General features: G+C 36.2%; 1 protein-coding gene across 2 annotated transcripts in view; it reads right to left on the bottom strand.

Moving 5' to 3' along the window:
- The window catches only part of GRID2 (glutamate ionotropic receptor delta type subunit 2), a 1,355,750-nt gene that overhangs the window by 1,249,815 nt on the left and 92,191 nt on the right, over window positions 1-13,744 (bottom strand). The gene's annotated exons all lie outside the window — the stretch shown is intronic.

Raw genomic sequence — 13,744 nt, 5'->3', positions numbered from 1 at the left:
GGCAGTCTTGTTAATTAAGCAAACGTTATCCCTGATTAATGTACTGTGAGCTGTTCCTAAGTACTATAAATAATACAGTGATAAATTGCCATATCTAAACCAGCCAACCTTTAGCACCTTCAAAAATGAATTTTCTTGGTTGAATTTGCTGTTGTCAACATAATAATCACACTCCTGTGGAAAAAATCATCTTCCTTACTTCTTTTGTATGGAAAATTATATTTAAACTATTTGATATAAGATGCTTGTTTTCCGTGGTAGGCAAAAAAAAAATCCTGTAATTATTAAAATAACCTCAAAGATTCTGCTAAAAGCAGCACATCTGAAAATTTAACTGCCTTATTAAAGTGTTTAATAGCAACTTAAAACTTAATTTTACCATTTAAAACACAATTTAGATAGTCATGGGGATTGGGTTTTATTTTCATTCATTACATTGTTTTATTTCTAGTAACTACTTAATAATAGTTATTAGCTCCTCTCCTTACAAGCAACTTTTGAGTCTTTGCTTACCTGTAAGAGTATAAAAGATAGTCCATTCAGTTGTTAAAACTACTAGTGTAAGTGGAGAATTTTTTGTTGAAATATGAGGGGAGCTGGAAATGTGTCCTTGTATTTTCATTTAGTTAGGAATAATATTATTATCATGTAGAAATGGCAAGGAATCTGCCACAATCTGCTACTTCCACCCCATCCCTGTCCTGCCTTCAGTGCCCTTTAAAAACCTAATGTCTTTAACAGTCGGCTCTTAACCTGTCACTCAACATCATCTTATACCATCTCCATCCATTTCACTCAGTCCACAGCCATTCTGGCCTTCCTTAACTTACTGCATTCACCAAACCCATTCTTGCCATAGGGCCTAGGAACATGCTCATTGCTATCACTTACATTTATTCTTCAGATTTTAGCTCAGTCATTGCTTCTTCAAAAGAAGCATCTCTGACCACCAAGACTATCTTAGATTCTCTATATACAAAATAGTAGCTCCATGTATTGCCCCTTCTGATCATACATAACCGGTGCAATTTTATATTTTTGTTAATTATTTGATTCACACCCACCTCCTCATACTAGACTATAAGCTCCACAATAGCATTTAACAGGACAACAGATGAATGCTATTATATTCAGTGCTTAGTACATACCTGGTATTGAAAAAAAACATTTGTTCAATTAGTGACTAAGTGATGATCATTGCACTTTAACTTTCTATTATAATTATATACCCTACTAGGTTGTGAGTTCCTTGAGAGTAGGTACTTTATTTTCCCTACTTAAATTCCTATTATCTATATTTCAAACTACTACAATTATTTATTAGTTAGTAGTCAATTCTATCAGTAGTTAATATGAAATACAATAAATAAAAACAAAAAAGATAATAGAACCATTTGTTCAATACAATCTATTGAATTGTCTTTGGCATTATGTTTCAGAATATGTTACTCTCAAATCATTTTCATAAGACATATATTCTGTGTTACCTATACATAGAATATTTAAATGTGTAAGTAATACCTTTTAAAAGCAATTTGTATTTATGGAAGCATAGTCATTGTGTATTCTCTGACTTATCAAATGGAAATTTTTATTTCATTAATTATCACATGGGCATTAACAAACTAGTTGACCAATATTTTTGCTACCTCTTAAAGCAATAAAATGACTATTTGCTATAGCATTTAATGCCATTTGCTATACATGAGATAATTGACATGAAAGTAATTTTTTAACAATAAAATGATGTAAGTAGGTGAGTTACTGCTAATATCAACTATTTCTGGTAGGATATATTAGCAATGATACATGTAAATAAAATAAATGAAAAAGTTTATAAATGAGAAACTGCTTTTTATTTGTAAGACATTATGAAAGACAATGTTATGGGTTAAGTATGACTCAATTTATCTTGTTCTTTCCATATAAAAAAATAAGGCAGGGTAAAAAGCATGCTCTAGCTATCCTTACAAACCTCTTGTCTAGGATATTTGGATACAAACATGAATGAAAAAGGCTGTTTTATGAAATAATGAAAGCTGAGACCATCATCATGGCACTACACTCCACCTCTAAGGTTTTAAATTCATGTTTTAATTTTAATTGTAAAATATAGTATTTAGTGAGATATTTTTCCTATATAAATATCAGTCTTGGATCTAACCCTACAAATTGTTAACACTGAAAATGCTAGAGTAAACTATATCTGAAAAGAAATCTCCACGCAGAATGTACACGCTTTACTATAAAATGTATAACTCAGATGAACCCTGGAGACATCAAGGTATCTGTAAGGAAAAGTTGCTTTCTAGACTAACTGTCCACAGTCCAAAGTTTGCCATTGTTCCAGCTCCCAAGAAAGCTCATAACTGTCACTGATAACCAGCAGCCACATGGTGAACTCGGCATCAACCCCCTCTTGCTTTATGTCTCTATCTCAGATTCAACCTAGTGTTCATCCCTTCAATTATTATCTGAACAACTTGTTAGCTTACTTGCTTCTTTTTTAAATTTTTTTTGTTTTGCTTTTCCTTATGTAATAGTTACTCTGAAAAACCCCAAACATGCATTAATATAATCATCTATCTCCCTTCCCTGGAGGCTGAGGGCCCCTGGAGAAAGATCACAAAAGCTTTGTGGATTTGTGTCCCCACAGTTTCAACGTGTCCAGCCTCATTTTTGAATCTTCAGGACTGCCTGACAATCCTTCTATATATCCTAGTCAGCTTCCTCTTTTGCCCCAAAGCAGATTTGCTTGACTTTTATCATTCTAATAAAGCCTTACCTTCCCACTAGCTACTGTCTTAGATGGAAGGATTATTTTATACTTCATTGAGGAAAAAAGAGAGAATGATACAGCAACTTTCTCAACTTACATTCTTCAGTCTACAAATTTACTTATTTATGATGTAAAGCCTTTTTTACATATCACCAGTCTCAGGGCAAAGCTACTCTACTTAACAAATGATCTATGGTTCTTATTTTGTTATATATTTTCAATCTCTCTCTCTAGTTTTTGGTTTTTTTTTTTTATTGCAACCTGTTTTTTTACCTAACCTTAACATGCCTAGGTTATTCCTACATTAAAAAAAAATCCTCTGACAATCCCATAGCCTCCTCTACTACAACAAGGAACGCTCCTCTTCACAATCTGTAAGTACCACCTCTTTTCTCTTAAAATTTACTTATCCTTCAAAACACTAAAATCTAAGTTTCTTTATTCATTACTGAAATGAAATTACTATCACTAATATCAACAATGTTTCCCACATACATTTATTTAACACCATTAACAATTACTTCTTTTTGAGACTCTCTCCACCTTTCAGTTTCCAGGACAATAATCTCTCCCACTTTTCATGCTGGCATTTCTCATCCCATCCTTTTGGAATCCTACAAAATCACTTTCTGTATGTAAACTCCTTAAACAGCAGATTTCCTCAAGATGTAATTTTGTTTCTATAAATTTTTTGATGTTTTATCACTTTGGCCACCTTTTCTTCCTTTTTGATTCATACTTCAGGTCTAATCTTTCTCCTGTGACACACACAACCATAATCTTACTACAGACTTGGATATTCTGTAGTGTATATTCACACTCAAGGTCTAAATCTAAACTTCTTGAATTCTTCTTCCACCTACTCCATCATTGGGTTTATCAACAAGTCTCAGCCTAGCTTTTAAGTCTTTCAATGAATTATATCATTCTTTGCCTAACATACATAGTTTAATTTCAGTCCAATTTGTTTTAAACTCATTTACAAACAACAAAAATATAGGGAATGCTTTATTAGGAGTACAGAGATGAATGAGCCAAACGCCTCCTCTCAAGAAACTCATAAAAATGTAGTAATGTATAATGTAATAAACGTAAAAACAAAAAAAACCACGTGCACAAGATAAAGAAAAAATACAGAAGAGCATCAAAAATAAAACAAAGAAATGGTCCCTATGACTGTCAAGAAAAATTTTTGAAAGTAATGACCTTCAATTTGGGTTGTGAAGGTCACATAGGATTTGCTCCAGTGAACAAAGGAGAGGAGGATATTTATTACAGGCAAAGGGAACACAAGTGCAGAGATAAAAGTCTGAAATGCTAGGGTGTGTCTGGTGACCTATAAACAAATCAGTGTTTCTGCCTTGTAAAGTGCAACAGGGTGTGTGGATGGGCTAATAATAATGCTAAATAGTATGGCAGAAATGAATAGTATTGTTATTACAAATTTTCAGTTAATGAGGTTTAAGTGTAATAAATTAACGTGAAAGTAGAGAAGAATAAGATGTGAATAACTCATATAAAATAATTTATTTCTAAGTTTAAAATTCCTTTAGATGATAAAAGATAATCTTTGAGGTTAAATAAGAGGTAGAAATATAAAATGATAGGTCAACATTATAGAAAACATTATCTAGGGCAAAATACTGATGTTCTCTTTCCTTTCCTTTGCTTCTACACCTCCAGGATTAGGAGATTCAGAAAAGAAACTTATTAAGACATAATTTTATGATGAAACACAAATACTCTTCTCAAATATACAATAAATCAGTTGGCACATAGTTTAGTCTTCAATTTAGAAATGGTTCTTATTTCAATATTGAACTGCAAGTAAAACTTCTAACATATTCTCGAAAGAATCAAAGTATAATGATAGTCACTTTTCTAGGCTACCTCACCAGAGGCAATTTAAAACACACACACACAAATAGGATATCATATATTTGCTATGAAAATAGAAAATAAATTTTTTTTAGTGAATAGATGATGGATACTGAATTTGTTTTGGATCTGAAAATTTGGAGGAAGCAAAGAAAATAAACATACCATAGATACACAATGTGAAAATTTATTATACATAAAATGCTTCACAACATTCTGAAACACTATACTAAAATCCTTACGACATAACAGGTGAAAAAATTTTTCAGCAAATGTATAAAACTTCAAATAAAGGGGGAATTGTTGTGGGATTAAAAACAATACTAAGAACAAGTAGAAAGTGCAGCAAGTTTCACAAGCCTCTATTTCATAATGTTTCCACAGAAAAAATCCTCAAGGTCCATTTTGTAATGGTAATTGGAGGTGAGGTGTGGTGTCAAATGGAAGAAGTTCAAGTATAGGATTTTCTGCTGAAATAGCTGAGTCAATAATAATTTTTTACTTGTTAAAGAAACAGCCAGACCAATGCTGATATTAATAATAGATATGTGGGCTTCCCTGGTGGCACAGTGGTTGAGAGTCCGCCTGCCGACGCAGGGGACACGGGTTCGTGCCCCGGTCCGGGAAGATCCCACATGCCGCGGAGCAGCTGGGCCCGTGAGCCATGGCCGTTGAGCCTGGGCGTCCGGAGTCTGTGCTCCGGCAACAGGAAAGGCCACAACAGTGAGAGGCCCGTGTACCGCAAAAAAAATAATAATAATAGATATGCACTCAGCACATGCTAGAACCTGTGCTGAGAAGACATGAATTGTCTTCTTCAGTTCTTATAGCAATGCTGGGAAGTAGGTACTATAGATCCATAAACTCTTAGCTACAATTCTGAAATCGAAAAACAGTAAAAATCAAAACTTACTTCTGTTGTTGTTGTTATTTCATAAATCTGACACATAAGTCCTTTTGGTGTCAAATATTGACCTGAACTGAGGTAAGGTTATTGACAGTTTTCATTTAGTTCACTCAAAGCGAGAATCAGTATGTTTCTTTGCAAAAAGTATAGGGTCCTGCTGCAGACCTGCTGAGGTTATTATGGATTGAATAGATATGTACCATATTACTTTCCAAAAATCCAATAGTTCTGAATTCTGAAACCTATCTGTCCCCAAGAGTATCAGATAAAGGATTGTTAACCTGTCTTATAAATGAAATAAGAGGCCCAAGATCACAAATCTGAAATGTGCTCATGATAGAATTTGAATCCAGGTATAACTTCAGAGTCCAAGCTCTTACCCACTATGTATACTGCGTCTGTATAAAAACTGTGTTTCTGGTAGAATGTCAGCTCCGTGAAACCAGAGATTTTGCCTAATTCGTTCTATTTGGGGCTTCCAATGCTCAGAATAGTACTTGGGGATTCACTGCATATGAAATAGGTATGCAATAAATGTTCATGGATACAAGAATTGTATCTATCAATGGAGCTTTCTCTAGATATTGATGTTCCCTAACTTCAAAATATGGTCTCTAACAAGAATAGCTAACTTGTATCACAGTTAAATGTACTGCTCTAACAGTCCATAAATGTAGTACAATACTAAACCTCATTGTGAAGGGAAGAAGCCTACCGAGTATAGATGCTCAAATAGAAGCCCAGCCCCTACACAAAGACATGGAGTTGAAGAGTTTTTAAGGGCAGAAAAGATGGTTCCCAGAAAGTCAGGTGGGAACTGCTGTAACACCTAAAGTTTATCAGCATGGTGAAGAATACAGCCACAATTAACACAGCCTAGAAACTGGCTAAAGGGCTACATTGGGTTTGGATATAACATTTACATTTTCTTGTAAAACAAATCCCAGGAGTCTAATGAACTAGAGTGGCCACACCCAGAGCACATCATTATAACAATAGCCTACTTCTCTCTTTATAAGGAATGTTGATGGCAGAGAAAAGCCAGTGTAATACCCAAGGGCAAAGTGATGCAGCAAACATTCCACCAAATTAACAAAGAAAAAGACCAGCACTGGTAGTGATCAGGGCACACCTCCTTGAACAAATTCTAAGTATGCCAATTATACCTCGTGCCTTCTCCTCAGAATCTCTGTCATGGTGCCGAATCTGAATATGGAGGCAGGAGTTTCATATTCACTTAAATAAATTATTGGATCAATTTCATTTATCATATAACACAGACAGATATACAATATGTTTATTATGTGCATTTTTCATTTATGTTGAGCTTTAGGTTCCATTTTTACATATTATTGATGTTTTGTTATACCAGAAGCTCATATCTGTTAAAAATTCAAGTTCCAGAATGTTCTCTAGTCCCAATTTTGAGAAAAAACTATCTGAAATGGTGACTTGTAAATTCACCTACAAAAGTAACACTGTCTGAAACACCATGAATTTTAAGTTGAGTGACATAATGTACCAGAAAGCAACAAATATCTACACAGATATACCTCATTTTATTATGCTTTGTTTTATTGTGGTTTGCAGATACTACGTTTTTTACAAATTAAAGGTTTGGGGCAATCCTGCATAGAGCAAGTCTGTTGGTATCATTTTCCAACATCATTTGCTTACTTGGTGTCTCTGTGTTACATTTTGCTAATTCTTGCAACGTTTCTAACTTTTTCATTATTATTATATCAATATGTGTCATGGCAATCTTTGGTCAATGACTTCTGATGTTACTATATAATTGCTTGGGAGTGCCATGAACCATGCCCATACAAGATGATGAAATTAATCAATAAATGTTGTATGTGTTCTGACTACTCCACTGGCTGGCCATTTCCCTGCCTCTCTCCCTTCCTTGGGTCTCCCTATTCCCTGAGATACAATATTGAAATTAGGTCAATTAATAAGCCTATAATGGCATCTAAGTGTTCAAGTAAAAGGAAGAGTCACATGTCTCTCATTTTAAACCAAAAGTTAGTAATGATTAAGCTTAGTGAGAAAGCATGTCGAAAGCCAAGACAGGCGAAAAGCTGGCATCTTGAGCCAGTTAGTCAAGGCTTGAATGCAAAGGAAAAGTTCTTGAAGGAAATTAAAAGTGCTACTCCAGTGAACACACAAATGATAGAAAAGCAAAACAGCCTTACTGCTGATATGGAGAAAGTTTTCGCAGTCTGGACAGAAGATCAAGCCAGCCACAACATTCCCTTAAGCCAAAGCCTAGTCCAGAGCAAGGCCCTAACTCTCTTCAATTCCATGAAGGCTGAGAGAGGTGAGGAAGCTGCAGAAGAAATGTCTGAAGCCAGCAGAGGTTGGTTCATGAGGTTTAAAGAAAGAAACCGTCTCCATAACATAAAAATGTTAGGTGAAGCAGCAATTGCTAAAGCAGAAGCTACAGCAAGTTATCCAGAGGATCTAGCTAAAATAATTAATAAAGGTGGCTAAATTAAACAGATTTTCAATGTAGACAAGACAGCCTTCTATTGGAAGGAGACACCATCTAGGACTTCCACGGCAGAGAGGAGAAGTCAAGGCCAAGCCTCAAAGTTTCAAAGGACAGGCTGACTCACTTGTTAGGAGCTAATGAAGCTGGTGACTTTAAGTTGAAACCAATGCTAGTTTATCATTCTGAAAATCCTACGGCCTTAAGAATTATGCTAAATCTACTCTGCTTGCGCTCCATAAATGGAACAATAAATCCTGGACTGTGTACAACACGACTTACTGAATATTTTAAGCCCACTGTTGAGACCTACTGCTCAAAAAAAAACATCTCTTTCAAACTAACTGTTCATTGACAATGCGCCTGTCACCCAAGAGCTCTGATGGAGATATGCAACAATATTCATGTTGTCTTCACGCCTGCTAATACAACATCCATTCTGCAGCCCATGGGTCAAGAAGTCCTTTTGACTTTCAAATCTTATTATTCAAGAAACACATTTCATAAGGCTAAAGCTACCATAGATAGTGGTTCCTCTGATGGACCCAGGCACAGTCAATTGAAAACATTCTGGAAAGGATTCACCATTCTAGATGCCATTAAGAACATTCACGATTCATGGGAAAAGGTCAAAACATCAGTATTTTTGGAGTCTGAAAGAAGTTGATTCCAACCCTCATGGATGACTGGAGGGGTTCAAGATTTCATTGGAGGAAGGAACTGGAGGTGTGGCGGACATAGTAAGAGAACTAGAGTTAGAAGTGGAGCCTGAAGATGTGACTGAATTGTTGCAATATCATGATAAACCTTTAAGGGACAAGGAGTTGCTTCTTCTGGATGAGCAAAGAAAGTGCTTTCCAGAGATGGAATCTGCTTCTGGCTAAGAAACTGCAAAGATTGTTGAAATAACAACAAAGGCTTTAGAATATTACATAAACTTAGTTGATAAAGCAGTGACAAGGTTTGAGAGGATTGACTCCAATTTCCAAATAAGTTCTACTGTAGGTAAAATGCTATAAAACAGCACTGCATGCTACAGAGAAACGGTTTAAGTAAGGAAGAGTCATCGATGAGGCAAACTTCATTGTTGTTTTATTTTAAGAAACTGCCACAATAACCCCAACATTCAAGCAACCACCACCCTGATAAATTAGCAGACATCAACATAGAGGCAAGAGCCTCCACCAGCAAAAAATTATGACTTGCTTGCTGAAGGCTCAGATAATGGTTACCATGTTTCAGCGATAAAGATTTTTTGAGTAAGGTACGAACATTGCTTTTTTAGACACAATGCTATTGCACACTCTAACACAGAGTACAATATAGTACAGACATAACTTTTATATGCATTTGCAAACCAGAATAAATTTGACTCGCTTTATTGCAATGTTCACTTTATTGTGGTGGTCTCAAACTGAACCAGCAATATCTCCAAGGTATGCCTGTAAATGCTACCCACATAGAATATACTATAGAGCTCTCTAGAGTTAATCTGCAGGTCTCTAGAATCTTTGTGCCTTCTTTGGAGAAGCCTCCTTAAAAGAATGGGAAATATAGTAAGTGAACCTGGAAAGTCAATTCTGTGACAGATAGAGGAAAGAAGACATTCTCTCTCTCTCTCCATGCCACTGCTCCTATGGCATACTTCTTTTGCATAGTAACCACAAACCATATAATAAAGAAAAATACAAGAAGAATTGAAGAGAAAAAATTTCAAATAAAAAACATAGTGAGAAGAAATGGCATAAAAACAAAATAAAGTTCAAAAAGAAATAATTAAAGACAAATAAGAGACATAAAAACCTAAAAGATACAGACACTGATAAATAAAATAGATTAGAATCAGGGAAAAGACATAATATCCTAAAAGAAATTGTGATATATTAAAATCACAAAGGTTGTCAAGAAGAATATAAAAAACTAAAAGCCAGGAGATTTAAAATTGGGAATTTTCTACACTTAGGAGATAGAGGATTAAGAATAAGAAATAAAGCACCAAAAAGGTAAAACATATTTGAATGTAAAACGTATAAGCAGGATCAAGCATTATAGAGAAATTTTAAATAATGACAAAAACCGTTATTAGCAAAATAGAATACATGAATGTAATACTGCATCAGTTTTGCCATGAAGCCAGTGTAGTAAGCTTAAAGATTAGGAAAACTGAACCTGTTTCCTTATTGAAAACATATGTTCAAAGTGGTGAAAAAAGAAATAACAGATATAAACAAGGAACACAATCCCTGACCATTCCTGAAAGGCAGTCCCCCAAGGGTGTGGCACTTTCTGCTTTAGCAGTGGCATCTACCTAACTGCAAATCATAGTGGGCAGGGATGATTGAGATGCCATTAGATGTCCCCCTCCTTCAACCACAGTTTTTAAGAATGTGCAGTTCTAGTTATAACTACCCAGGATCAATCCCCTTCACAGAAAAAGCCTCTCTGTTCCCCCAGAATGAGCAATGGCTTGCTCAGCCCTGCAGACTTCCCAAGCTAACTTTAAAAATTGAACCTATGAATTATCTGTCCCTCTCCCTATCCCCCGACATTTTTTCTGATCGTTCATTTGTACTGTTTCCATCGCCTCCTCATTCCTCAAGGTTAAGTTAGCAAGGCATAATAGAGAGAACATTAGAGTGAGTAATGAGTGGTAAGGGGCGTAGTGATGGACCTCATGGAGAGATCCAACTTTCCCACCTCATTAGAATATGGGGACAGAGAAGGTAAAGAGGTTACATCTGAAGCTAAACCTAGGGTTTCATAAATAATTTTCTGTGTTTCTATGCTTTATGCCCTAGCCATTAATCTCAAAGTCCTTTTTCTCTAGCCAAAACTTGGCCAGTGTACTGCCAATCTGATAGTGATAACTGTTCTTCACCCAACAAATGGCTAACTCTCAGGCGTGTGTAGTGGTGGAAGGACTGGGGAGGGGGCAGGGAAAGAGAAGAATACCCCCTAAATCTGGGGTACCCAATTTCCCCCCCCCCCCAGCACAACAGGAGGTGAGCAGTGGGCAAGCGATCAAAGCTTTGAGCGAAGCTTCATCCCCCCATCGCTCACATTAGGGCTTGAACCACTCCCCCCCTCCCACCCTGTGGAAAAACTGTCTTCCACAAAACCGGTCCCTGGTGTCAAAAAAGTTGGGGACCGCTGCTCTAAATGATACACAAGGGAGAAAAAAATTAAATTTATTTGAAGAAACTTCCAACCCTCATTGCAGGAAATTCTTAATTTTCTCCACCTATTTATATGTGGGGTGGTACTGAGCAACTGGTCTGCACTTTATTCAGGCTTTGTTTATCTTCAAGTGTATATAGCAAGTACAATCCACTTAAGGAATCATTAGTCATGTTCACTGTATATTCCCCTTTCTACACACACACACCCCCCACACACACTTCCCTGGCCCTACTTTTGTTAACTTGTAGAAATGTTTCTGGGGTTAAAGAAATCTTGCTCAGGTGAATTATGAAGTCCATGGCTTTGCCCGGCTCTCTGTCTCATTTGTTTATGATATTTCTTTCCAAATTGCCAACACGTTTTCTAGCCATCAAGTTTCTAATGCCAGAATTAACAGCAGGTCAGTGTGCGCTTGGCTGTGAAAAGGGAGAAAATGGTTGTGCTATTTTTTTTTAAATTAAAGAAAATACAGGGATTCCCTGGCGGCGCAGTGGTTGAGAGTCCGCCTGCCAATGCAGGGGACACGGGTTCGAGCCCTGGTCTGGGAAGATCCCACATGCCGCGAAGCAACTAAGCCCGTGCGCCACAGCTACTGAGCCTGCGCGTCTGGAGCCTGTGCTCCGCAACGGGAGAGGCCGCGACAGCGAGAGGCCCGCGCACCGCGATGAAGAGTGGCCCCCCGCTCGCCGCAACTAGAGAAAGCCCTCGCACAGAAACGAAGACCCAACACAGCCAAAAATAAATTAATTAACTAATTAAAAAAAAAAAAGAAAATACAGATTTCAAAACAATGTATTATATATGATATGAAAATTTTGTGGATGCTAATCTATACTACTTTTAATAATTTACATGAAAAACTCCTTAATTAAGAAAGACTAGTATTGACATCATTTGTTTCTCAGATAGAAAGTTTACATGTGGGACAATTTGGTAGGATAAAGGAGACCAGACGACCTCCTTACATTTGAGGAAAGAAAGCTCTAGGTCCTTCCCTAGGCAAAATGTTCCCATCATTTGTATATAATACTCTCCTGTCTTTTGTTCCTAGGCCAGGATTCTTGTGCACATTTTTCAAAATCTAATCATTATGCTTATGTCACTGGGTGTTTGATAGCAACATTACAATGACGGCGACTTGTTTGACTTTTGAGCATTTCTAAGACAAAAGGCCTGAAATTTACAAGAATAAATGGTTTTTTATTATCTTGAAATTATTTTTATATGATGTATACTTTATACCCCCCATTCTAAAAAGAGCTCGAAGTAACTATACTAAATTTAGTGAATATGACCTCATAAAACATTTTCATAGACTGAAATTTTTTGTATATCTAAATATAGGCTATGACCTACTTTTTTTTTTTTTATTTTTGCGGTACGCGGTCCTCTCACTGTTGTGGCCTCTCCCGTTGAGGAGCACAGGCTCCGGACGCGCAGGCTCAGCGGCCAATGGTTCACGGGCCCAGCCGCTCCACGGCATGTGGGATCTTCCCGCACCGGAGCACGAACCCGTGTCCCCTGCATCGGCAGGCGGATTCTCAACCACTGCGCCACCAGGGAAGCCCTGACCTACTTTTTAGTTGAGACTCGGGCATTTTTATCCTTATCAAAATGTTTCTCCTATACATTGCTGTGCTGAAACTCTACACATATTACAACAGGAACTATTGTACAGACATCTGAGACACCAAGTCAAAAAGACCTTATCCTCAGTAGCACAGAATGAAGAAAGAACTACTTGAGTATAGTGAACTACCTAATCTCTTTTATATTTTTTTTAAAATTTTACTCTTTTGCTTCTCTATATATAACACTTATCAAAATTTATAATTACATATATGGTTATTAGTTCAATGTCTGTGTCCTCTAATAGAAATGTCAGTTCCATAAGAACAGTGATCATTTATAAGTAATTGTATAAACAAATATAACTGACATTATGTAGGCATTAAAAATGTACCAGACACAGTTTTAAGTACTTTAAATACAAGAACTCGTTTAATTCTCATAACAGTCCTATTATCATTATTTGCATTTTGCAAAAGAGGAATAGAAAGAAGTTAATTAACTAACCCAAAGTCCAATTGCTGGGAAGTTTGGGGGAAACCCAGGCAATTCCCTGGCTCTGGAATTTGTGTTCTTAACCACTATGTTATTTGGCTTGTTTACAGCAGGCTCTAAAATCAGACTGCTTGTTTTAACTCTAGCCCCACCCCTTATCAACACAGTGACTTAGGGAAAGTTACTTACCTCTATTTCCTTTTGGAAAAAATTAATATATAATAACTACCATAAGAAATTGGTTATAAAATTAAATGTCATTATATAGAAACACCCAGTTCCTAATACCATGCCGGCTTCACTGCGTGTATTCAAAAAATATTTGTTGAATAAATGAAGGCAAAATTACTATATAAATTACATGTAATATATCCTTCCTATTATATTTCTTTGTTTGCTTATTTATTTTTTAACTTATAACCAAATTGCATATAATTAATTC

Source organism: Aethalodelphis obliquidens, unplaced genomic scaffold (assembly GCF_003676395.1).
Source record: "Aethalodelphis obliquidens isolate GAN/ISIS:26980383/991018 unplaced genomic scaffold, ASM367639v1 scaffold17, whole genome shotgun sequence".
Lineage (NCBI taxonomy): Eukaryota > Metazoa > Chordata > Mammalia > Artiodactyla > Delphinidae > Aethalodelphis > Aethalodelphis obliquidens.
This window is presented reverse-complemented; position numbering and strand designations above follow the sequence as displayed.